Genomic DNA, 23,377 nt, shown 5'->3' with positions numbered 1-23,377 from the left:
TGTGGACGTTTGTGTATGTATGTGTATGTGTGTGCATCTGTGTTTGTGTGTATCTGTGTGTGTGTATATCTCTGTGTGTATGTATGTGTGTGCCTCTGTGTGTGTGTGTGTGTGCATGTGCATGTCTCTCTGTATGTATGTGTGCATATGTTTGCATCTGTGTATGTATGTGTGCGCACACACACGTGTGGGTGTGTGTATATACATATGTACTTAGCACTCAGCGCCCCTACACTCAGAAGACAGAACGTTTCTTCCTTCCAGAGCTGTAAAAGTGATTTATCCAGGGTCTATTAAAGTCTCTGGTGAGGAAGAAATAAATCAATCCACCATGCCTCTCACTTGTTCCCCAGGCTTGATGGTGGGCAGATTTTTTTCCCCCAATTCTTCTTAGCCTAATGAAGAAGCCCACTTATTTTTGTGCCTCGCTCATTTTTGCAGGATAGTAAAAATTCTACGTACCTCACTGGCGTGCATTTCTTCACTGCTTTGCTGTACAGAAAGCTTTAATATCCAGGCTTGCCTGCTAGCTGAACTGTCTCTCCATCTGATGGTTTCATTCTCTGTCCAACTTTATGTTTGAATTCTCACCATATCATAGATTCATTATCAGATTTATAAAATAGACAATTACACGTCATTGTTGATGTTAATTATTTTGTTTTTTATTTGCATACATGTGCTTATGTATGTACGTATGCATATTATGTGAACTGTATCAGTTTTATGCTTTTATTCTTGAAATTTTCAGAGGGTTAAGTTGATTCTGAATTAACAAATATTTACAGTTATTCTAGGTTAGCAAATAAGTAAATTTAGCAAGAGAATTTTCTCCTTATAATAGGAAAACCCATCCATGATTTCACGTCACCCACAGAGTCAAGTAGGGTTATTTTTTATTTATTTTATTTTATTTATTTTAAGATTTTATTTATTTGAGAGACAGAGTGTGAGAGAGAGAGAGAACGAGTGGGGAGGGAGGGAGAGGGAGAAGCAGACTCTCCTGTTGAGCAGGGAGCCTGATGCGGGGCTCGATCCCAGGACCCTGGGATCATGACCTGAGCCAAAGGCAGGCGCTCAACTGGCTGAGCCACCCAGTTGCCCCAGGGTTCTTTTTTCAGAATGGCACAATGACTATGCCCCCAACTTCTTCCCAGATACGTAATGTGTTCTCCACTGTGCAATATCACTATTTCCTCTGAAACTTCATTGTGACATTTAACCTGTTTCATTACCCCGCGTGTATGTACGTGCTGGTCCTCCTCAAAACTTGAACTTACTAGAGAGGCCTCTGTCTTGGTGTTGCCATTCCCACTAGCACGGTGGCTGACACGTGGAAAGCGCTCACACGAGGCTCAGAAAATTGTCTGATACATTCCTCTTGTTGACTGAAACACAGATGAAGAAAAACAATGATCGGAGAACTTGTTCAAGTTTTCTCTTAGGTGCTAATAATGAGAAAGTAAGCTTTCTGAAACCTGGCAGGCAGAGAGATTCCTGTGGAGCATGACCTTCAGGATGGATTCCCGGGCCCCAGGCGGCGAGGCCAACGTGCAGCTCCCCAGCCCCATGTGAAATGTCACTTCTTGTTCTGGAGCAAGGATCTTGCTCTCACCATTTCAAAAGAAGGGGTAACGCACAAAAAGCAGGGTAGCCTCCTTTTGGAGCCAAATCAACACAGGTGGGTAGAAGGGAAGTGGGAGGATAAGGATGAGAGGGAAGGATAGAGAGAAGCAGCAGGAAAAAAACATTGCAGCCGTATATATATATAATATATATATATATATAATATATATATATATTATATATATATATTTGTGTGTGTGTGTGAAATGTGAAGTAGTCCATTTCATTTTGAACTGAAATGTGGCCTGTTACCGAGCAGCATCTGATGCCAGGTGGGATGGTTCCGATACCAGCTCTCATCACGATTTTGCCCCCGTGAGGCGATGTGCCGTGGGGTGAGGCTCCTCGTATGCAGTATCCACTGAGGTCCCCGGTACACGGATTCTGCTCCGCTCCGAGCCTCTGTGCACTTTGACCTCAACTCGACCGAAAAAGAGGAGTCTACATCTCTTTTCCTGGCTGGTAGACAAAAAAGCATTTGGAGTACATATTTTTCCCCAGTGATGGCTTTTTTCATGTGCTCATTTGTTTTTATTCTCTGAATCCAGATGTCTCATTTTCTGCTGCATCTGCTTCCAGCTGGATCCCTCTGCCCAGGGAAGCAGGATGCCGGCAGTAAACGCCATGGGACCTGTCGGCTCCTGTGCCCTGTCCAGAGTCTGAGAGCCCCGCAGACGCACTTCTGGGAAGACAGCCCCTTTGAGGGATGATACCAGTTGGCAATAACTGAGCCTTTGCTCTGTGCTGGGCAGAGATTGGAATGCTCCGCACGTAGGGCCTAGTTTAGTCCTCAACATGATGCTGTGACCACTGTCTCCATTTCACACATGGGCGAGGAGGGGCACAGACAAAGGCAGGGGAAATATGTCATGTCAAAGATTAAGGAACATGGATTCAAAACTAGACAAGTCTAATCCCGGAAGCTGAACTCTCACAGTCCACTGTGCTGCTTCCTCTGAAGGAATGCACCGGCTCTTCCTTCCTCCCTCCTCCTCTTTCTTCTGTCCCCTCTCCCTCCCTCTCTACCTCCTTGCTTCTCTTCCTTCTTCTCCTCTCCCTCCCTCCCTCCCTCCTTCTCTTCCTCCCTTCCTTCCCTATTCTTTGTCCCTTCCCCTCTTCTTTCCTTCCCTCTTTCTCCAACCCTCTCTTCCTGGCCCCCTTTCTTTATCTTTTCCTTTTTAAAATCTCTTACATTTTCTTCTTTTAGATAAAGGAATATGTTTTAAAAATGTGAAACGTGTTGGAGCGCCTGGGTGGCTCAGTCGTTAAGCGTCTGCCTTTGGCTCAGGTCATGATCCCAGGGTCCTGAGATCGAGCCCCACATTGGGCTCCCTGCTTCTTCATCTCTTCCCTCTGTGCTTTCTCTAGCTATCTCTGTCGCTATCTCACTCTCTCAAATAAATAAATAAAATCTAAAAAAAAAAAAGTTCTCACTTATGGGGCACCTGGGTGGCTCAGTTGGTTCAGTGTCTGCCTTCAGCTCAGGTCATGATCCCAGGGTCCTGGGATCGAGCCCCACATCGGGCTCCCTGCTCAGTGGGGAAGTCTGTGTCTCCCTCTCCCTCTCTCTCTGCTGCTCCCCCTGCTTGTGCTTGCTCTCTCTCTCTTTCAAATAAATAAATAAAATCTTTTAAAAAATGTGAAACATGTGAAGAGAAAGTAACATTTTTTTGAGTGTGCCAGGCAGCATGTCAGACACATGGATATTTCACCTCTGTGCCCTCATCCACATTTTTACTGAGTGTGCTTAGTCTGGTTTATAGGCAATGACCTGAGACACAGAGGGACCTCTGTTCTGTGTTGGGGGGGGGTGGATCCTATTGGTTGTTGTTGCATATTCATTTTAGGTAAGGAGGTGTCATCCTGGGTATGCGCGTCGCAAAAATACTCTAAGCTTCAGATTTTGTTATTGCAGTGAACAGCTGAGGCTGTAACTACTGAGCCCTAGAGACAGATCAGCAGGAGAATAGCCACAGGAGGAGAATTACGAAGAAGAAGAGAGAAATGACTCATAGTTTCTCCAACTTAAAACATTTTATAGACATACTTTTTGACATTTATCTTGTAGTTCCTAAAGGTCCTTAGGCACAAACAATGAACATTTCTTGATCCATTAAAATAGCTCTGTGGTTAGCTCATTATATGCTAGGAAAAAGCACTTTCACTGGATCCATCTCTTTAATTTACAATTGTTGCAAATTCTGGTCCTTATTTCACAGTCTTCATAGAAAAAAAATTCTAGCCTGAAGGGAAGAGGAAATGATTATCAGTGGGATACTTGGCCGCAGTCTATAGAACATACAGTAAAATATGACATAACACAGAAGTCAGGGGCAAGAAGGGGTCTAACAGTGAAAAGCTTTTATTATAAGAATATATTGAGAGCCCACTTGCATGCTGTCAGCAGATCAATAAAACCCTGTTGGCTACACTATTAAGATGTATAGTCAAGTTTGTTTGTTTTAGCTATATAGCCTATTACAATTCATCCAGATAAGAATCTGATGACACAAATTCCATTTCTCTGTCATTCAGTAATTATGATTCTGTTTTATCATTGTAAAGCTGGACTGGACTGTACAATTTGGTAACTAATAGCCACTTGTGACTATTAAGCAGTTGACAGGTAGCTTTGTGAATTGAGAAATTCTGTAAATGTAAAATACACACTGGATGTTGAAGACTTACTATGAAATAATTTAGAATTTCTCATTAGTAATGATTTTTTGTATTTACAATACAAATAATTGTATCATGAAAATTATGAAATGATAATATTTTGGGTATATTGGGTTCAATAAAATATATTATTAAAATTATTTTTATGTTTCTTTTACTTTTTAGATGGCTACCAGATCATTTAAAATCACATGTGTGATGCACATTATGTGACTCATATATTTGTTGGAAAACACTGCTCTAGATTTTCCTTTTATTTCTGTCCAGCTACTTATAAATATTTTGAGTAATAAGTAGAGTGGTGTGAGATGGTTTGGATCAGTGGCTCAATACAGCTTTATTTGACTCATGGGAAAAAAAAAGCTCAAAAAATTGACCTATTGATAGATGGAATGTTTTGCTCTTTGTAGAAAACAAAATACAGGGCACCTGGGTGGCTCAGTCGGTTAAGCGTCTGCCTTCGGCTCAGGTCATGATCCCAGGGTCCTGGGATCGAGCCCCGCATCAGGCTTCCCTGCTCCGCGGGAAGCCTGCTTCTCCTTCTCCCACTCCCCCTGCTTGTGTTCCCTCTCTCGGTGTGTCTCTCTCTGTCAAATAAATAAATAAAATCTTTAAAAAAGGGGGGGGGGTGCCTGGGTGGCTCAGTCGTTAAGCATCTGCCTTTGGCTCAGGTCATGATCCCAGGGTCCTGGGATCGAGCCCCGCATCGGGCTCCCTGCTCGGCGGAGAGCCTGCTTCTCCCTCTCCTCCCCACTTGTGCTCTCTATCTCACTATCTCTGTCTCACTCAAATAAATAAAATCTAAAAAAAAAAAAAAAGAAAACAAAATACAGGCATTTCAACAAATATCTTTATATTTTATTATTTAAAATTTTTAAAATTGGAGTATAGTTCAGGTATATATTATATTAGTTTCAGGTGTACAACACAGTGAAATCAACATTCACATATATTACGAAACACCTACAACAGTAAGTGTAGTTACCATCTGTCACTGTACAAAGTTATTGATTACATATTCTATGCTGTACTTTTTAACTCTGTGACTTATTTATTTTAAAGCTAGAAGTTTGTACTGGTTAATCCCTTTCACCTATTTAACTCATACCCCCTTCCATCCCCTCTGGTAACTACCAGTTTGTTCTCTGTATTTATGAGTCTGTTTCTGTTTTGTTTGTTTGTTCATTTGTTTTGTGTTTTAGATTCCACATATAAATGGAATTATATGGCATTTGTCATCCTCTGACGTATTTCACTTAGTATAATATCCTCTAGTTCCATCCATGTTGTTGCAAATGGCAAGATTTCCTTCTTTTAGATGGCTGAGTAATATTCCATTATGTATAAATACCACATCATCTATATCCATTCATCAGTTGATGGGCATTTAGGATCTTTACGTAATTTGTCTATTGTTGATGATGATGCTATAAACATTGGGGTGCATGTATCCCTTCCAATCTGCATTTTTGTATTCTTTGGGTAAATGCCTAGTGAAATTGCTGAGTCATAGAGTAGTTCTATTTTTAACTTCTTGAGGAATCTCCAAACTGTTTTCCAGAGTGGCTGGACCAGTTTTCATTCACACCAATAGTGTAAATGGGTTCCCCTTTCTCCACATCCTTGCCAACACCCATTGTTTCCTGTGTTGTTAATTTTAGCCATCCTGCTAGGTGTGAGGTAGTATCTCATCATGGTTTTGATTTGTATTTCCCTGATGAATGATGTTGGTCATCTTCTCATGTATCTGTTAGCCATCTGGATGTCTTCTCTGACAAAATGTCTATTCATGTCCTCTGCCCATTTCTTAACTGGATCATTTGTTTGTTGGGTGTTGAGTGTGTATAGTGTGTATAGATCCAAAATCTATAAAGATCTTCGGTTGCTAATCCTTTATCAGATATGTCATTTGCAATACCCTGTCCCATTCTGTAGGCTACCATTTAGTTTTGTTGATTGTTTCCTTCGCTATGCAGAAGGTTTTTATCTTGATGAAGTCCCAATAGTTCATTTTTGCTTTTGTTTCCCTTGGCTCCAGAGACGTGTCTAGTAAGAAGTTGCTACAGCTAATCAGGGTAGAAGATGTTGCTGCCTGTGTTCTCCCCTAGGATTTTGATATTTTCCTGTCTCACATTTAGGTCTTTCATCCATTTTAAAGTTATTTTTGTGTATGGTGTAAGAAAGTGGTACAGTTTTATTCTTCTGCATGTTGTTGTCCAGTTTTCCCAACACCATTTGTTGAAGAGACTGTCTTTTTTCCATTGGATAGTCTTTCCTGCTTTGTCAGAGATAAGTTGAGTATAAGTTCTTTGTATATATTGGATACTAGTCCTTTATCAGATATATCATTTGCAAATAGCTTCTCCCATTTAGTAGTTTGCCTTTCAGTTTTGTTGATTGATACTTGGCTGTGCAGAAGCTTTTAATTTTGATGTAGTCCCAATGGTTTCTTTTTGCTTTTGTTTCCCTTACCTCAGGAGACGTAACAAGAAAGATGTTGCTATGACCAATGCCAGAGAAGTTACTGCCTTTGGGCTATTCTAGGATTTTTATGGTTTCACATCTCACATTTAGGTCCTTAATCCATTTTGAGTTTATTTTTGTGTATGGTGTGATAAAGTGGTCCAGTTTTATTCTTCTGCATGTGGCTGTCCAGTTTTCCTAACAACTTTTTTGAAGAGAATATCTTTTTCTCATTGCATATTCTCCTGCTTTATGAAAGATTAATTAACTATATAGTTGTGGGTTTATTTTTGGGTTTTCTCTTCTGTTCCATTGATTTATGTGTCTAGTTTTATGCCAATACCATACTGTTTTGATTACTGTAGCTTTGTAGTATAACTTGAAATCTGGAGTTGTGATACCTCCAGTTTTGTTTTTCTTTTTCTAGCTTGCTTTGTTTCCATACAAATTTTAGGATTGCTTCTTCTAGTTCTATGAAAAATGCTGTTGGTATTTTGATAGGGATTGCATTAAATTTGTATATCACTTTCAGTAAATTTGTAGATCACTTCAGTATGGATGTTTTAACAATATTTGCTCTCCCAATCCATGAACATGGAATGTCTTTCCATTTCTTTGTGTTGTCTTGAAATTCTTTCATCATTGTTTTATACTTTTCAGAGTACAAGTCTTTCACCTCTTTGGTTAGGTTTATTCCTCCGTATTTTGTTATTTTGGTGCAATTTTAAGTGAGATTGTTTTCTTAATTTCTCTTTCTGCTGCTTCATTATTAGTGTACAGAAGTACAATGGATTTCTATATATTGATTTTGTATCCTGTGACCTTACTGAATTCATTTATCAGTGCTAGTAGTTTTTTTGGTGGAGTCTTCAGGGTTTTCTACGAATAGTATCACATCATCTGCAAATAGTGAAAGTTTTACTTCTTCCTTACCAATTTGGATGCCATTTATTTCTTTTTGTTGTCTGATACCTGTGGCAAGGATTTCCAGTACTGTATTGAATAAAAGTGGTAAGAGTAGGCATCCTTGTTTTGTTCCTGACCTTAGGGGAAAATTGGGAGTTTTCCCCCATTGAGTATGATGTTAACTGTGGGTTTTTCAGATAGGGCCTTTATTATGTTGACGTTATGTTTCCTTTAAACCTACTTTGTTGAGGGTTTTTAATCATGAATGGATGTTGTACTTTATACAATGCTTTTTCTGCATCTATTGAAATGATCATATAAATTTTATCCTTTCTCTTACTGATGTGATGGATCACTCCGATTGATTTGTGAAAACTGAACAAATCTTGCACCCTGGCAGTAAATCCCACTTGATCGTGTTGAATATATATGTATTTTTGATGTATTGTTGGATTTGGTTTGCTGATATTTTGTTGAGGATTTTTGCATCTGTGCTCATTAGATTTATTTGCCTGTAGCTCTCTCTCTGTGTCTCTGTCTCTCTGTCTCTCTCTCTCTTTTTTTTTGTAGTGTATCTGGTTTTGGTATCAGGGTACTGCTGGCCTCATAGAATGAATTTGGAAGTTTTCCTTCCTTTTCTTTCATTTCCTTCCTTCATTTTCTTTCTTCCTTTCCTTTCTGCCCTTCCCTTCCCTCCCCTTTTTTGAGAAGAAGAATAGGTATTAATTCTTTCAATTTTTGGTAGAGTTCACCTGTGAAGCCATCTGGCCCTGGACTTTTGTTTGTTGGGAGTAATCAGGTGCTCAGATTTTCTATTTCTGCTGCTTCAGTTTTGGTAGGTTATATGTTTGTAGGAATTTATCTATTTCTTCTAGGTTGTCCAATATGTTGGCATATAATTTTCCATAATACTCTCTTAAAATCAATTGTATTTCTGTGATGTCAGTTGTTATTTCTCCTCTTTCATTTCTGGTTTTGTTTATTAAGTCCTTCCCCCCCTTTTTAAATGAGTCTGGATAGAGGTTTATTAATTTTGTCGATCTCTTCAAAGAACCAGCTCCTGTTTCATTGATCTGTTCATTTTATATTATAAATATATATATATATATATATATATATATATATATATATATAATGCAGTTCTGCTCTGATCGTTATTATTTTCTTCCTTCTGTTGGTTTGGGTTTTGTTTGTTCTTTTTCTAGCTCTTTTAGATGTAGGGTTAGGTTGTTCATTGAGATTTTTCTTGCTTTTTGAGGTAGGCCTGTATTGCTATAAGCCACTCTTAGAACCACTTTTGCTGCATCCAAAAAGATTTTGCACCATTGTGTTTTCATTCTCAATTCTCTCCATATAAGTTTTTATTTCCTCTTTGATTTCTCTGTTGATCCATTGGTTGTTTAGTAGCATGTTATTTAACCTTTATGTATTTGTGCTCTTCCCAGATTTTTTCTTGTAGTTGACTTCTAGTTTCATAGTGTTGTGGTCAGAAAGGAGGAATGGCATGACTTTGATCTTTTTGAATTTGTTGAAACTTGTTTAGTGGCCCAATATGTGATCTATTTTAGAGAATGTTCCTTGTACACTTGAAGAGAATGTGTATTCTGCTGTTTTAGGATGGAATATTCTGAATATGTCTGTGCTGTGAAGTCCATCTGGTCCAGTGTGTCATTCAAAGCCATTGTTTCCTTGTTGATTTTCTGCTTGGATCATCTGTCCATTGATGTAAGTGGCGTGTTAATGTCCCCCTCTATTAATGTATTATTATCAATTAATTCCTTTATGTTTGTTATTATCTGTTTAATGTATTTGGGTACTCCCATGTTGGATGCATAAATATTTACAAATGTTATATCTTTTTATTATTTTATAGTATTCTTCTTTGTCTCTGGTTACAGTCCTTTTAAAAGTATTTATTTATTTATTTATTTATTTATTTATTTATTTATTTATTTAGAGAGCAAGGATGGGGGCTGGGGCAGAGGGAGAGGGAGAGAGAGAATCTCAAACAAACTCCCTCCTGAGTGCAGAGTCTGATGCAGGGCTCAATCTCCTGACCCCAAGATCATGACTTGAGCCAAAGTCAAGAGTCAGATGCTTAACCCCGCTGCCCCTACAGTCCTTGTTTTGAAGTGTGTTTTGTCCAATGTAAGTGTTGCTACTCTGGCTTTATTTTAACATCCATTCACATGATAGATGTTTATCTATCCCTCACTTTCAATCTGCAGGTGTCTTTAGGTCTGAAATGAGTCTTTGTAGGCAGCATATAGATGGGTCTTGTTCTTTTATCTATTCTGTCACATATGTCTTTCGATTGGAGCATTTAGTCCACTCACATTGAAAACAATTATCGATAGATTTTTTTTTCTATTTTGTTACTTGTGTTGTTGTTGTTTTTGTAGTTTTCCCCTGATCCTTCTCTTGCTCTCTTTCATTATTCACTGGATTTCTTAGGTGATCTACTTGGATTCCTTTTTCTTCTTTGCATATCTATTACTGGGTTTTGATTTGTGGTTACCATTAGGTTTGGATATAAATCTTCTGTATATAGCAGTCTGTATTAGGTTGATTGGCACATAAGCTTGGACCCATTCTTAACTCCTCTCCATCCCACATTTTAGGTATATGGTGTTGTATTTTACATCCTTTTACTTTGTGAATCCCTTCACTGGTTTTTGCAGATATATTTATTTTTACTGCTTTTATAATTCCTACTTTTTGTAGTCTTACGTGTGGTCTTTTCTTTCCATTCAGAGAGTCCCCTTTAACATTTCACATAGGGCTGGTTTAGGCATCATGAACTCCTTTAGCTTTTGTTGGTCTGGGAAACTCTTTATCTCTCCTTCTATTCTGAATGATAGAGCCTTCTTGGATGCAGATTTTTACAAGTCAGCACTTTTTAAAAAGATTTTATTTATTTATTTGAGAGAGCACACAAGTAGGGGAGGAAGGGACAGAGGGAGAGGAAGAAGAAGACTCCCCACTGAGCAGGGAGCCCAACACAGGTCTCAATCCCAGGACCCTGGGATCATGACCTGAGCCGAAGGCAGACGCTTAACCAGCTGAGCCACCCAGATGCCCCATAAATGAGAACTTTTTTTTTTTTTAAGATTTTATTTATTTGAGAGAGAGAGACAGACAGATAGCAACAGAGATAGCGAGAGAGAGCACAAGTGGGGAAGAGAGGATGAAGCAGGGAGCCTGACATGGGGCTCAATCCCAGGACTCTGGGATCATGACCTGAGCTGAAGGCAGATGCTTAACTGATGGAACCACCCAGGCACCCCCACATAAGTCAGCACTTTGAATATATCCTGCCTCTCTATTCTGACCTGCAAAATTTCTCTTAAAAAAATCTGTCTTATGGGGTTTCCCTTTTATGTAATGGTCTCCTTTTCTCTTGTTCTGTTAAAATTCTTTCTTTATCACTACTTTTTGTCATTTTAGTTACCGTGTCTGTTGGTGTGGATCTCCTTAGATTGATTTTATTGAGGGCTTTCTGTACCTCCTGGATCTCAATTTATTTTTCCTTCCACAGATTTGGGAAGTTTTAAGCTATTATTTCTTCAAAAAAATTTTCTGCCCCTTTTCTCTCTCTTCTTCTGGGATCCATATAATATGAATGCTATCACACTGATGGAGTTGCTGAGTTCCCTATATTTTCATTTTGCATATTTTTTTCTCTCTCCTCCTCAGCTTGAATACTTTCTATTACTCTTTCAGATCATTCATTCATTCCTCTATTTCTTCCAGTCTGCTATTTATCTCTTAGTGTATTTTTAATTTCATTTATTGTGTTCATCATCTCTGATTATTTTTTATCTCTTTGTTAAGGATCTCACTGATGTCCTGCACCATCTTAAGTCCAGTGAGTATCTTTATGATCATTATTTTAAATTCTCATTCAGATGTATTACTTACCTCTGTTTTGCTTACTGTGGTTTTGTCCTTTTGTTTCATTAGGGGCATATTCCTCTGTCTCGTTTAACTCTCTGTGTCTGTTTGTGTGTGTTAGGAAAGTGAGGTACTTCTCTTGTTCTTGAAAGTAGTGTCCTTATAAAGAAGAGGTCCTGGAGTGCCCTGTAGAGCAGTGTCCACTGCTCCCCAGTACCTGGTGTTTTAGGCAGTTTCTCCTATATGTGTTTTGTTTGCCCTGCTATTGTGTCCTGGCCACTTTCTCCTTCAGTCCAGTTGTCTGCAGAGACTGTCTTTGCCTGTTGGGGGCAGTGTAAGGTCACCGGACATGATGGGGTGTCCAGTTTTAAAAAGTTGTGCACTGGTCTACTTGTGAAATGAGAGCTGCATCTGCCCCTCAGTGACTGGGGCTGTTTGGTCAGGGTGCGCAGTTTTAACAAGGTGTACCGCAGGCTTCTGCTGGTCCCCTGCAGCCGCCACCCAGCACTGAGGCCCTGCAAAGCACGCTGGTCAGGATACGTGGGTTGGCAAAGTTTGCACTGGTCTTCTGGGGGAGGGGACCTGCGGCTCTGGGACTGAGGCAAGAGTGACTGGGAAGGGTAGATCTGCCGAAGTGTGGGGTTTGTGGGGGCAGAGGGGTTGGTGTAAGCAAGTGAGGTAGTGAATATCGGGGCTGTGCTGGTTCCCACAGTCGGGCAGGGGAGGGAGATGGTGCCTGCCCTCTGGTTGTAAGAACTCATGGAATTCAGCCCCTCTCACTTTCAAAACCAAATGTCATGGGGATTTGTCTTTGCCATGTGGGCTCCCTGGTGCAGAAGTCTGTTTCTTGCCCTTCTGCACACAGTGGGCCTCTCCCTCCCCACGGATGGCCTGGTCCATTTCACATTGCACTGCCTCCCACCCTTCCTCCCTTCTTTGATGTGGTCTCATCTCTGTCTTTAGCTGTGGAGTTTGTTCTGCTAGTCTTTGGTTTTTTTCTGGTTCATTTACGCTGAGGTGAGGTTGTTTTCTGGTTTATTTACCTACTTGTGTCCATGGGGCAGAGTCAGCTTAGGGTCCTCCTACTCTGCCATCTTCCCAGCCTTTTTCTTTCTGATACTAGTGATTCTGACAGGTGTGAGGTGGTATCTCATTGTGGTTTTGATGTGTATTTCCCTGATGATGAGTGTTGATGAGCATCTTTTCATGTGTCTGTTAGTCATCTGTATGTCTTCTTTGGAAGATGTCTATTTACTGTGGTAAATCTTATTTAAACATGGCAGAATGTCTCAATATGGCTATTAAAATCACTCTGAGGCCTTGGTTCCCTGATTTTCTCTCTTAACTGTGTGGTAGTGTATTTCTCAGAGAACACATGCCCCACCAAACCAATCCAATCTTGTTTTCTTAAAGATTTTCAGTTTGCTTTACATTTCTGTTTTGCTCAGTGTTCTCCACACTATATCATATAAATAAACATTTGATCAGTAATAAATAGGTTCAGAAATTCAAGTAATTTGAGAACTTTAGAGTAGTTTGTACGTGGTCAAGTCCACAGCTTTCCGTTGTACAGGAGACAAAACGGAGGTACGGTGATCACGCACATACTCAGTTAATGTCCATTCGTATCGTTCAGTCAGTGAATGTCCAGGGGGGCCTACAGTGTTTGCCCTGGAGTGTCACCATGAAAAGATGACAAATACTGTGATTTGTGTTGGCAGGTGGGTGGTGAGGACAAACAGACAATAACCAGGAAGCAAAAATTAGATATTACCAAGTAAACAAGATAAGGAAAACAGAAGTAAAGTGGGTAGAGTGTCAGTCTCTCAAACCTCAAGGGGGAAAAATGCCAGACCACGGGAAGGGAATGGAAGAGAACATTCTTGGCAGAGGGACCAAGATCAAAGACCAAGAGTCCAGAGAAAGCTTGGTTGTACAAGGAAATCATGGAAGTCAGTACAACTGAAGGAATTAGAGGAGTCAAGTGAAGAATTATCTAAATGTGTAGAATATTTTTTTTTAAAGATTTTATTTATTTCACAGAGAGAGACACAGCGAGAGAGGGAACACAAGCGGGGTTGGGGGGGACGGGAGAAGCAGGCTTCCCGCTGAGCAGGAAGCCCAATGTGGGGCTCGATCCCAGGACCCTGGGACCATGACCTGAGCCAAAGGCAAATGCTTAATGACTGAGCCACCCAGGTGCCCCTAAATGTGTAGAATATAAGCAAGGGCCAGAGCATGAAAGGCCTTTTTAAAAATTTTATTTTAATGGTAAACCAAAGATTAGAGGGTTTAAGCAGGAGAAGGAACCATCTGATTGATATTTTGCAAAGATTATTCTAGCCTCACTGTTATGTCGAGAATGGATTAAAGAGTAGCATCAGTGGAAATTTGATCAGTTAAGGAGTCATCCAGGAGAACTGTCATGGTGACTTGGACCAGGTTGGGAACTGTATAACTTGTAAAAAAAAATTGCAGTCAGGATATTTTTAAAAAATAGAACATACAGGATTTACTGATGGAAAGAAGAAGTAAAATGAAGAAGTAAAGGATGGATTCTAGTGTTCTGTAATTACTAATATGGGCCAGATGATGCAGTAATCAGGTGCATAGAAGCCTTCCTGGTATCGAGAAGCCCATGGCAGAGCCAAGTGGCGATGGCAGGTGGGAAGTGGATGTAGGAGTCTTTGTACTGACATAAGCGGGGGGCCTCGGGTCAAAACCCTGGGGCATGTGACATTGAAAATTGGATAGAGAGGAGACCAGGAAAGGAGACTGAAAAGAGGCCAAGAATGTAAAGATATTAGGAAAGTATGGTACCAGCGGATCCTAGAGAGAGTTATTTCAATAGGTGGGGATGTTGATAGGATAACATGAAGATTCATTGCGACATCTTACAAATGAAATTCAGTAGATTGGGAAGACAGAAGCCAGATTACAGTGGGCAGGAGGGTGAGGCTACAGAGGCATTATATGAAGACAATATTTTTCAAGAAGTGTGACATTGGTGAGTCACTTGGCTGGCTCAGTCAGAGGAGCATGCAACTCTTGATCTTGGAATTGTGACTTCAAGCCCCATGTTGGGTATAGAGATTACTTAGAAATAAAATCTTAAGAAATTAAAAAAAAAAAAAGGAAGTGTGACATTGACAAGGAGTAGAGAACTGCAGCCCTAATTGGAAAGAATTCTGAATGAAGAAGAATAAGAGAAACCGTTTATATCCGGTTCAGTCCTGATTCTGTTACACCGCAAGGCTTCAGGAATAATCCTCATTTTGTAGTTCTTGAGTAACACAAATAGTTTCTTATTCCTCAGCTTCCCAATATATAGATGGAGAAATCGTTTATGTGTTGCTCCAGTCTTTTCTCCTCTTATATGTTGGACCACAGATTTGTACAGGGGTACAACCATGAAGAGGACAGTCCCTATCCTCAAAAAGCTAGAATAGTGAGAAAAAGAAGCAAGTAAACAGACATGTGAATATTATGTACATATGGTCAATTACAGAACAGTACTGTGAGCTCTGGGAAGTGGCCACTAGACTTGGCTGGCTCAGAGCAACTTCCTAGTCCAACCAGAGAGAAGTGATCAGAAGCATGAAGAATTAAGAGACATCAACCAGGGAAGATGTATGGAGGAGAGGACCACATGGGAGGGAAGGTAAACATTCAGAGAGCATCAGCAGCTTGGAATATGGCTTGAAGGGAGCGGTGGGGCTGGATGAATTCCCAACCTTCTGGCATGGCTGGAGCACCAGCTGGGAGGTCAGGGGTAGTGAAAACTGTGATCGTGGGGGGAAGCCGTGCTCGTGTGCATGGGTGTTTCTGTGTTGGGGGCACGGAGGTGACTGTGATTGCAGCTGGTCTCCAGAGAGAAGACAGGAAGAAGGGTCAGTGTGGAGCAAGACAGACATAGGGCCATTATTAAAGGGTTTGGGCTTTACCCAAAAACATTTAAAATAATGTCGAAATAACACCGGATCTACCTTTCTTCATAAGATTTTTTGAAGTCACTTTGATAAGTGTAACCCGCTACATTAATGCTGATGAGGGCAGAAGACATAGCGGGAGAAAACATGTGTCGAATGTTGAAGTCAGAGACTCCCTCAAACACTCTTTTCCAACTGGCTCAACATTTAAAAGTGAAGTATTGTCAAGAGATACAATTTTACTCTTTTAATACAATGTAGTAAGTTTTCGTCAGTGTTCATCATTTTACCATTCTGTTTAGAAACGTGTATCACCAAAAATATATCCTGCCCTACACCTATCAAAGACTAACTTAGAACATTATAGTTTTCTGTATTTCTTCTGGTAAAAATAAAAACACAAAAAACATATCTTAAGGACATGATACGCTAACAAGATTTGAGCTAATATGTCATGTGTTCTTTCTTGTATATTTTCCTAAAAATATAGCATTTCACTTAAACCAGCCCAAAGTCTATTAAACAAACTCAGTAGAAATGAATTAAAATATTTCTAAATAATAGGCATCCTTATTTCTAGCATGATATTTTTTACATTTATATATTTCCATTAGTGCCAGAGCTTCAAAACGTAAAAAGAGTTTTAGTGACAAATTTCTCTGCCTGGAAAAATGAGAGAAATAAAAATGAAACCATTAATCTATTCCTAACTTTAGTCCTTGTAATATAAAAATTATTACCTAATCTAAAAACTCAGCAATGGGCTTTCATCTTTCACAGTAAATGCATTCAAAGAACATAAACTCTGCAAACCTGACAATCTTGAGTTGTTTTTTTTCCTGTGAAAAATAGAACTTAGCTGGTACTAGTTAACCTATATAAAGCTGATTTGAAAACTCATCAGAATTCAAAAAATATTCTAGAAGAGTTTAGTAGAAGCTTTGGTTATTTTGCATAATGAGTACCAAGCTTCTGAAATAGATGTGGGAAAGTTTTTATATGTAGCAGTTGTGAAGTCTATGTTCTTATTTCTCTGGTTGAAAGAAACATTTATATGCTAATGAATTCTCCTTCAATAGAATTCCATATTTTCAAAATATCTCTTTGTATTACTAACATGTATGTCATTCTGGCCCCGACCAAACGTTTTCCAAATGATAAATTAGAGTACTTGTCATGAATTGCAGTTAAAACCTATTATGTTTTATAAATAATTGAAGGTAATATCCTAGGTTGATATTTACTATTTATAAGACTGTGTTTTGTACACACATACACACACGCATACACATATATAAGCATAATATATACACACTTTGTATTCTTCACAGCAACCTTATACTGTAGATACTATTATTACTTACTTGTTACAGATGAAGAAACTGACAGAGAGGTTAAGTCACTTGCTAATTGTACACAGGGATGGGTGCCGTAGGAAGGGCTACTTGGTAAAATATACCACACCCAGGTAAATTTGAATTTCAGATAAGTAACAATATTATTATGTAAATGTGTTCTAAATATTCCACTGGATATAATTAGATTTCAAAATATTAGTTGATTGAAACTCAAATTTAGCTGAGTATCCTGTATTTTTATTTGCTAAATCTGGAAACCCCAAGTGGAACAGAGATTTCTGTTTGGTATGAGTGCAGGAGTTGTGCTCTGGTTTGTGACCCTGAGTCATGACTCTGTGTGTCAGATAAGAAGTTTGAGTTACAAAATTAGAGGCAAGGGTACGTGAAACCAAACGCTGGGCTCAGATAGCCTGAAGACCAAAAATACGGCACAGAAATTCTTCTTTATTTGCATGTTCATTATCCTAATCGTTGTCCCGGGTGCAACCTCCGCTGTTAGGAACTTCCTGTGTGCCGGGCACTGTGCCTCTCGCTCTGTGTACATTCACTCATTAATTGCAGGTGTTATTTCCATTTAACAGTAAGGTTTAGAGAGGTTAATATGCTCATCCAGTGTCACACAGCTAGACAGTGGTTGGAACTCAAAGCAGGTGCACTCATGATGAAACTGAAGTTGCGTTTTCTACCCTGTAATGTGAACTAGCTGGTGGTTCTCTGATTTTAGCATACATCAGAATCACCCAAAGAGGACTAGTTAACACACAGATTGCTGAGCCCCATCTCCAGAGTTTCTGACTCAGTTGTTCTGCTGTGGGACTCGGGAATTTTTATCTCTGACACGTTCCCAAATGAGTCTCAAGCTGTTGGTCTGGAGATTGTATTTTGAGAACCGTCTGCTGTCTGCAGTTCTGTCTCGGGGCTTTTCTTAGTGCTTTGGGCTGCTCTCATAGGACACCATGGGTTGGTGTCCTATAAACAACAGAAGTTTATTTTCCCCAGTTCTGGAGGTCGGGAAGCCCAAGATCAAGGTGCCGACAGACTCCGTGTGCGGTGAGAACCTGGCTCCTGGTTCACAGATGGCTGTTCTGTCCTTGTGTCCTCACATGACTGAAGGACGGGGGAGCTTAGGGTTTGTGCCCTCATGACCTGATCACCTCCCAGAGGTCCCACCTCCCGATGCCATCACCTTGGGGGTTAGGTCCCAACATAGGAATTTGGAGGGATGGGGTGTCTTTTAATCAACTATCCAAATTTCCATAGAATGGAGGATAAAAAATAGAAGTTTACAAAGGAGATGACTAGTACCTGTGGGAAGACACGGAGCCGCAGAGTGAACACGTAAACAGCCTCATGTGGTCTCTACGTGGCAGTTTAGGAGAATGTTTAAGTGGGACTCAGCATAACACAACACCCAACGTATGCGTGCTGATGGATCTGACTTGGGGACTGGGAGGAAATGAGTTTATTACGAGTTTTACATGTTACACATGTAAGCTGGCTCTCCTTCTAGAAAATAATGTACAGGGACTTCAAGACTCTTTTTTTAAAATTACCTTTGGCTTTTTGGGAATGAAGTTTTTGTCTTCAACATGGAAGAGGATGTCTGCAGAATCCATCAGGTATTCATAATTGTGGCTAGTGAGTCTTAGGCTCCCCGGCCCCTCAGGCAGTTTGGGACTGTGTTTTAAAAAAATCGCAAAAATACAGTCTTTGACCCAGCAGTTCCCCCTCTTAGGACTTGATATAAGGAAATTATTAAAGTTTGACAGGTTTATAAAGATCGTAATCACAGCATTGCTTCTAATAGAGGTAGCTGGGAACAGGTTGGATGAAACCGGACCAACGGCCCTGTGTAACCTCCCCTGCGCCCCCAGCCGGCAACACGGTCTTCACTTCCCTGAGCCCCGCTGCCTGGCTCCTTCACGTCTTTCACAGGCCACCTGACGTGACAGTCCTCGGTGGCTTTCTGTTTCACACGCATGTTGGAATGCGCTGTGTGTGCATGCCCCCGCCTGACGATCGCGTGTTTGTCTTCAGTGCGGCAGGGTGGTGGTCCCACCTGCAGGTTCAGCTGGTCTCGCTCGCACGGGGTCTGGCACTTAGTAAGCAACCAGTGTTTACGAAATGAATTAATGGATAAATTCCGCTCTAGATTTGTGTCTTACAAGTTTATTTTTCTGAATTATGTGTAATTTTAGAGCCTTTGCAGCGAAGAATCCCGCAGGCTGTCTGTGTGAGGTGACTCCGTGTGATTGCTGTGTGCTGGGAGCCATGTCATTAAGTTCTGGTTTGTCTCCGAATGATTCAATTACTTCTCTGCTTTAAGAAAGAAAATACTGCTTAATTAGTGGATGGGTTGAACTGGAACCTCTATTTGCCAGTAAAATTTTCATCAACTTCACTAATCAAAGAGAATGCAAAAAGTTATCTTCCAGGCATAAATCTTTTGAAAAATTCAAATGAAAAGAGGAGATAAGCAATACATTATAAGCATTTTTGGGTCAGGGCCTTAGGCGTATGAATAGTTGCAGAGACTAGGTTTTATTTCACCATATTTTTTACGTTAATTAATTGAAAAATTAGAAATAAGCCCTGAGTAGAGACACAGATATTGTTCTGGAAATGAACAAAGAAACAAACAAAAAACAATGTTCCTGTAAAAATACTGGAGAATACATTAACTTATGGTAGTTTTCAGTGAACTGATCAAATACCCTGCATAACAGTTATAAGCCCAGGTTGTTCTGGGATATTCAGTGACTCGTTCTCTCTGGACACTTTGTTCTACATGTAGAGCAGTGACACACTCTTTTTTCATGACATTGCCTTTCCTCTCTGTTGATAGTACTTAACACAACTTTGAAGCTTCTGTATCCTCTGTCCTGTTTAATCTAATACCTTGCTCAATGTAAATTCTTGAAGTATTTTGAACACTAGCTTGGAGAATGGAAGAGAATTTCAGGGGGTTGAGATTGATTGCTGTGTTTGCAGTATCTGAGTGCAAGCCTGTGACATGTGATTGTATTTTACTTTATTAGTTGTGTGGGTAGAGTTCAGTCACAGAGACAGAACTAATAGGGGATGTATACTGAAAGATCTATTACAAGGGATTGGCTTGCATGATTCCTGGGGCCAGGTAGGGTTGTCAGGAAGAGCAGGCTGGAACTGGGTCACAAGCTCAAGCTGCCGTTCCATGGGCTAAATTTCTTCTTCGGGGAAGCCTCAGACAACTCATTGAATCTGGCCCACTCCCATTATGCAGGGTCATCTTCCTTACTTCAAGCGAACTTACCATGAACTTTAATAACATCTCCAAGATATTTCACAGAAACACCTAGTTTAGTATTTGATTGAATTACAGGGGAGTTTAGCATAGCCACGTTGAGAAATTAAACTGTCACACTAGTATTCTTGTCAGAATTAAAATAATTGTGCCTTCCATAATATTAAATAGAAAAAAAAATTTCAACTATAGAAGTGAGGTAATTGGAAAAGATATTCTTCAAATTCCTTTTCAGCTCTACATCATGAAAAGTGAGAATTTCCCCAACAGAAATACCAAGATTTCTCTCCCACATTACAGGGTTGCTGGATAGAAGAAAGGTGGTAATTCAGAATTAAGATGGTTAAGAGTTTCAAGGACTATGGGAACAAGAACATTATTTTAGACACTATCAGTTCATAAATCTTCATTGGTAAAATATCAAAACCTTGATCAAAAGGAAAACAAAAAGAACGTGTGTGAAGTGGTTGTTTTTAACCATATCCTTATAAAAAATGGTCTGGTTTTGCTCTAACCATTTCAACACCAAACATTCAGTAGTCTGTGAATTTGTAAATATTTTCATGAGTGTAAATCTGAACAGTTGGGAAACTTGCAGAAGAAGGGGGGGGCGGGCGAGGGAGAGAGAGGTAGGAAGAGAAGAGGAGGAAAACTTCTTGGAGAAAAATGGTGAGTTGCTTTTTTCTTTCTGCCTAAACAGATTTGCTCTTTCTTTTTTTTGTTTTTTTGGTTTAAGATTTAGGAGGTGTTCAGTTTGTTTAAAGCAGAATTCACTGTGTCACATAACACAGAGATGCTAGCTCCACAAAGGAAGAGTTGAAAGATGTTCCTGGATAATTCTGCAAAATAGGTGGCTGATGTACTGAGAATTTCTGATCTTCTTCCCCATCCCTAACTTGACACCTTGCACAATAGAAAGTGGATACAGACATTAATGTACTGACTATTACTTTGTGATTTCTTTATTCTGCTTTTTTGTTAGTGTTTTGTGGGTATATGTGATGTTTTGATAGTCCAATTTTCTTTAGTCCAAAGAATGAAAATATTTTTAAAAGACTATTTCATGTTGTTGAAAATGTGATGATATGAATACTCAGGTTTGGTGGTTTGTTAGGTACTTCCAATCATAGAAAATTAGAGGAAAAATGGTAGATTTCTATCTGCTTCTACTTTTTCAATCTCATTTTTCCCCTCAAATTTTTCATTATATAACACTGTCAGAAAAACTGTATGAAAGAAATAAGGGGTTATGTTGGATGATGTGGATTTTTTCAATGCCATACAGGGGTGAAGACTACCTAAGAATTTTCTAGGTGAATATCTTTTATATATATATATACATATATATATATATATGTATATATATATATATATATATATTTCATAATTTTTAGGGAGCAAAACTTTCTTAAAAGTTAAAAAATGTATGTTTGTAGAATTCAATCATGTGCAAATAATGGCATAAAAGTTAGGAGGTTAGAAGGAAGTCGAATTACAAAATGTAAACGAGGATAGCAATAATCTTGATCATCTGGGATGTGATGGGTTCTAATTTTGAATATCTCTGGTAAGTCATTGGTACCTGTGAAAATCTGTAGAGAAACTACTTAAAAGTGGAAGATATTTATAGTTAAGTATGTTCAACTAAAAACCTAATAGAGGGAAGATTAGAAAAATAAGAATAGTAATAATAATAGCAATTATTGTGTTGTAATAGTAATCTTGATAATCCAAAAGAAATCAGGAAAGGATAAAAAATGAATTAGAGTCACCAGAACAAAATTAATAACAAAATGGGAGATTTGAATCCAAATAAAATGGTGATTATATTAAATATAAACTAAATATTCCTACTAAAACATAAATATAGTCAGCCAAATTTTAAAAATTAAAATCCAGCTCTATGTTGCTTATAAGAGGCACATCTTTAGTGACACAGAAAAGTTGAAAGTAATACAATAAACATATATTTTTGATTTATAATCCCTCCCTTGCTTCCTCCCCACCCCACCCCTGAAAAATAGGAAGAAAACAGAAATGGGAAATATTATGTGTGTCAAGGATATTACACATTCTGTGGATTTTAAATACATAACAAAAATTATTTTAAACACATTTTGGTCAATAAATTTGAAAATATAGATCAAATAAACATCAGAAAATCTAAATATTCTGTAATCTGTTAATGAACTTCTTTTACTGAATTCCACAAAGTACTCTGCACGCCAAGGTTCCTTCACTGGTAAATTGTATCACTGATAATACAAAAACTCTTTCAGATAAAATACGTATCTACTCACTTTATAAAGCAAGACTAACAAAAATTTTACACAAGCATTACAAGAAAGAAAATTACACAGCATTCTATCTCATGAAAATTGGCACAGAAACCAATTTTAGGATTAACAGATCAAATACTAGTTGTTCCAATTATCTGTTGCTTTAGAAACATAAGAACAATAAATAACCCCTAAGTTGGTAGTTTAAAATAACAATTTATTATCTTCTCCCACAGGTCTGTGCATTGAATAGCCTCAGTTGGCAAGTGTTCTTTTGGGATCTTTCTTTTTTTCTTTTTTTTAACTTTTTAATGAGTTTTTATTTTAATTCCAGTTAGTTAACATACAGTGTAATATTAGTTTCAGGTGTAGAATTTAGTGATTCAACACTACCATACATCACTCTGTGTTCATCATGACAAGTGCACTCCTTAATCCCCATCACCTCTTTAACCCATCCCCTACCCCTCTCCCCTCTGGTAGCTATCAGCTTGTTCCTGTAAGAACTATATAGATTCTTACATACTGTTGTCCAAATACATAGTCAGATCTTATGCATATCACTTTATATTATAAATAATTGCTGGTTACCTAATCTTAACCCCCTGACAGAGAGGATCTTTATGTTTAGAGTGACTTTTCTGAACTCTTGCTCCCTATTACATTCCCCAAAGACTGGCACAGTAGCTTCCAGTAACTGTTTATTAAATAATGTTCATCAAATAAATAATGAATGGGAGCATGAATATGATCCCAAGGACTGCTAATTTAAAACTGGATTTACTTGTGATTGACTGTCCTAGTAAGTAGACATGCCTAGATCTCACAGGCTATAATGAATGGAATTTGTTGTGAAGAATTCAACAAATAGTAAATGGGATTTTGTTTAGTTAATGTTATCTCCTTTATTTGAATTTTCTTTTTCTTTCTTTCTTTCTTTCTTTCTTTCTTTCTTTCTTT

This window comes from Neomonachus schauinslandi, chromosome 11 (assembly GCF_002201575.2).
Source record: "Neomonachus schauinslandi chromosome 11, ASM220157v2, whole genome shotgun sequence".
NCBI lineage: Eukaryota > Metazoa > Chordata > Mammalia > Carnivora > Phocidae > Neomonachus > Neomonachus schauinslandi.
The sequence above is the reverse complement of the archived record's forward strand: the minus strand, read 5'-3'. Positions refer to the sequence as shown.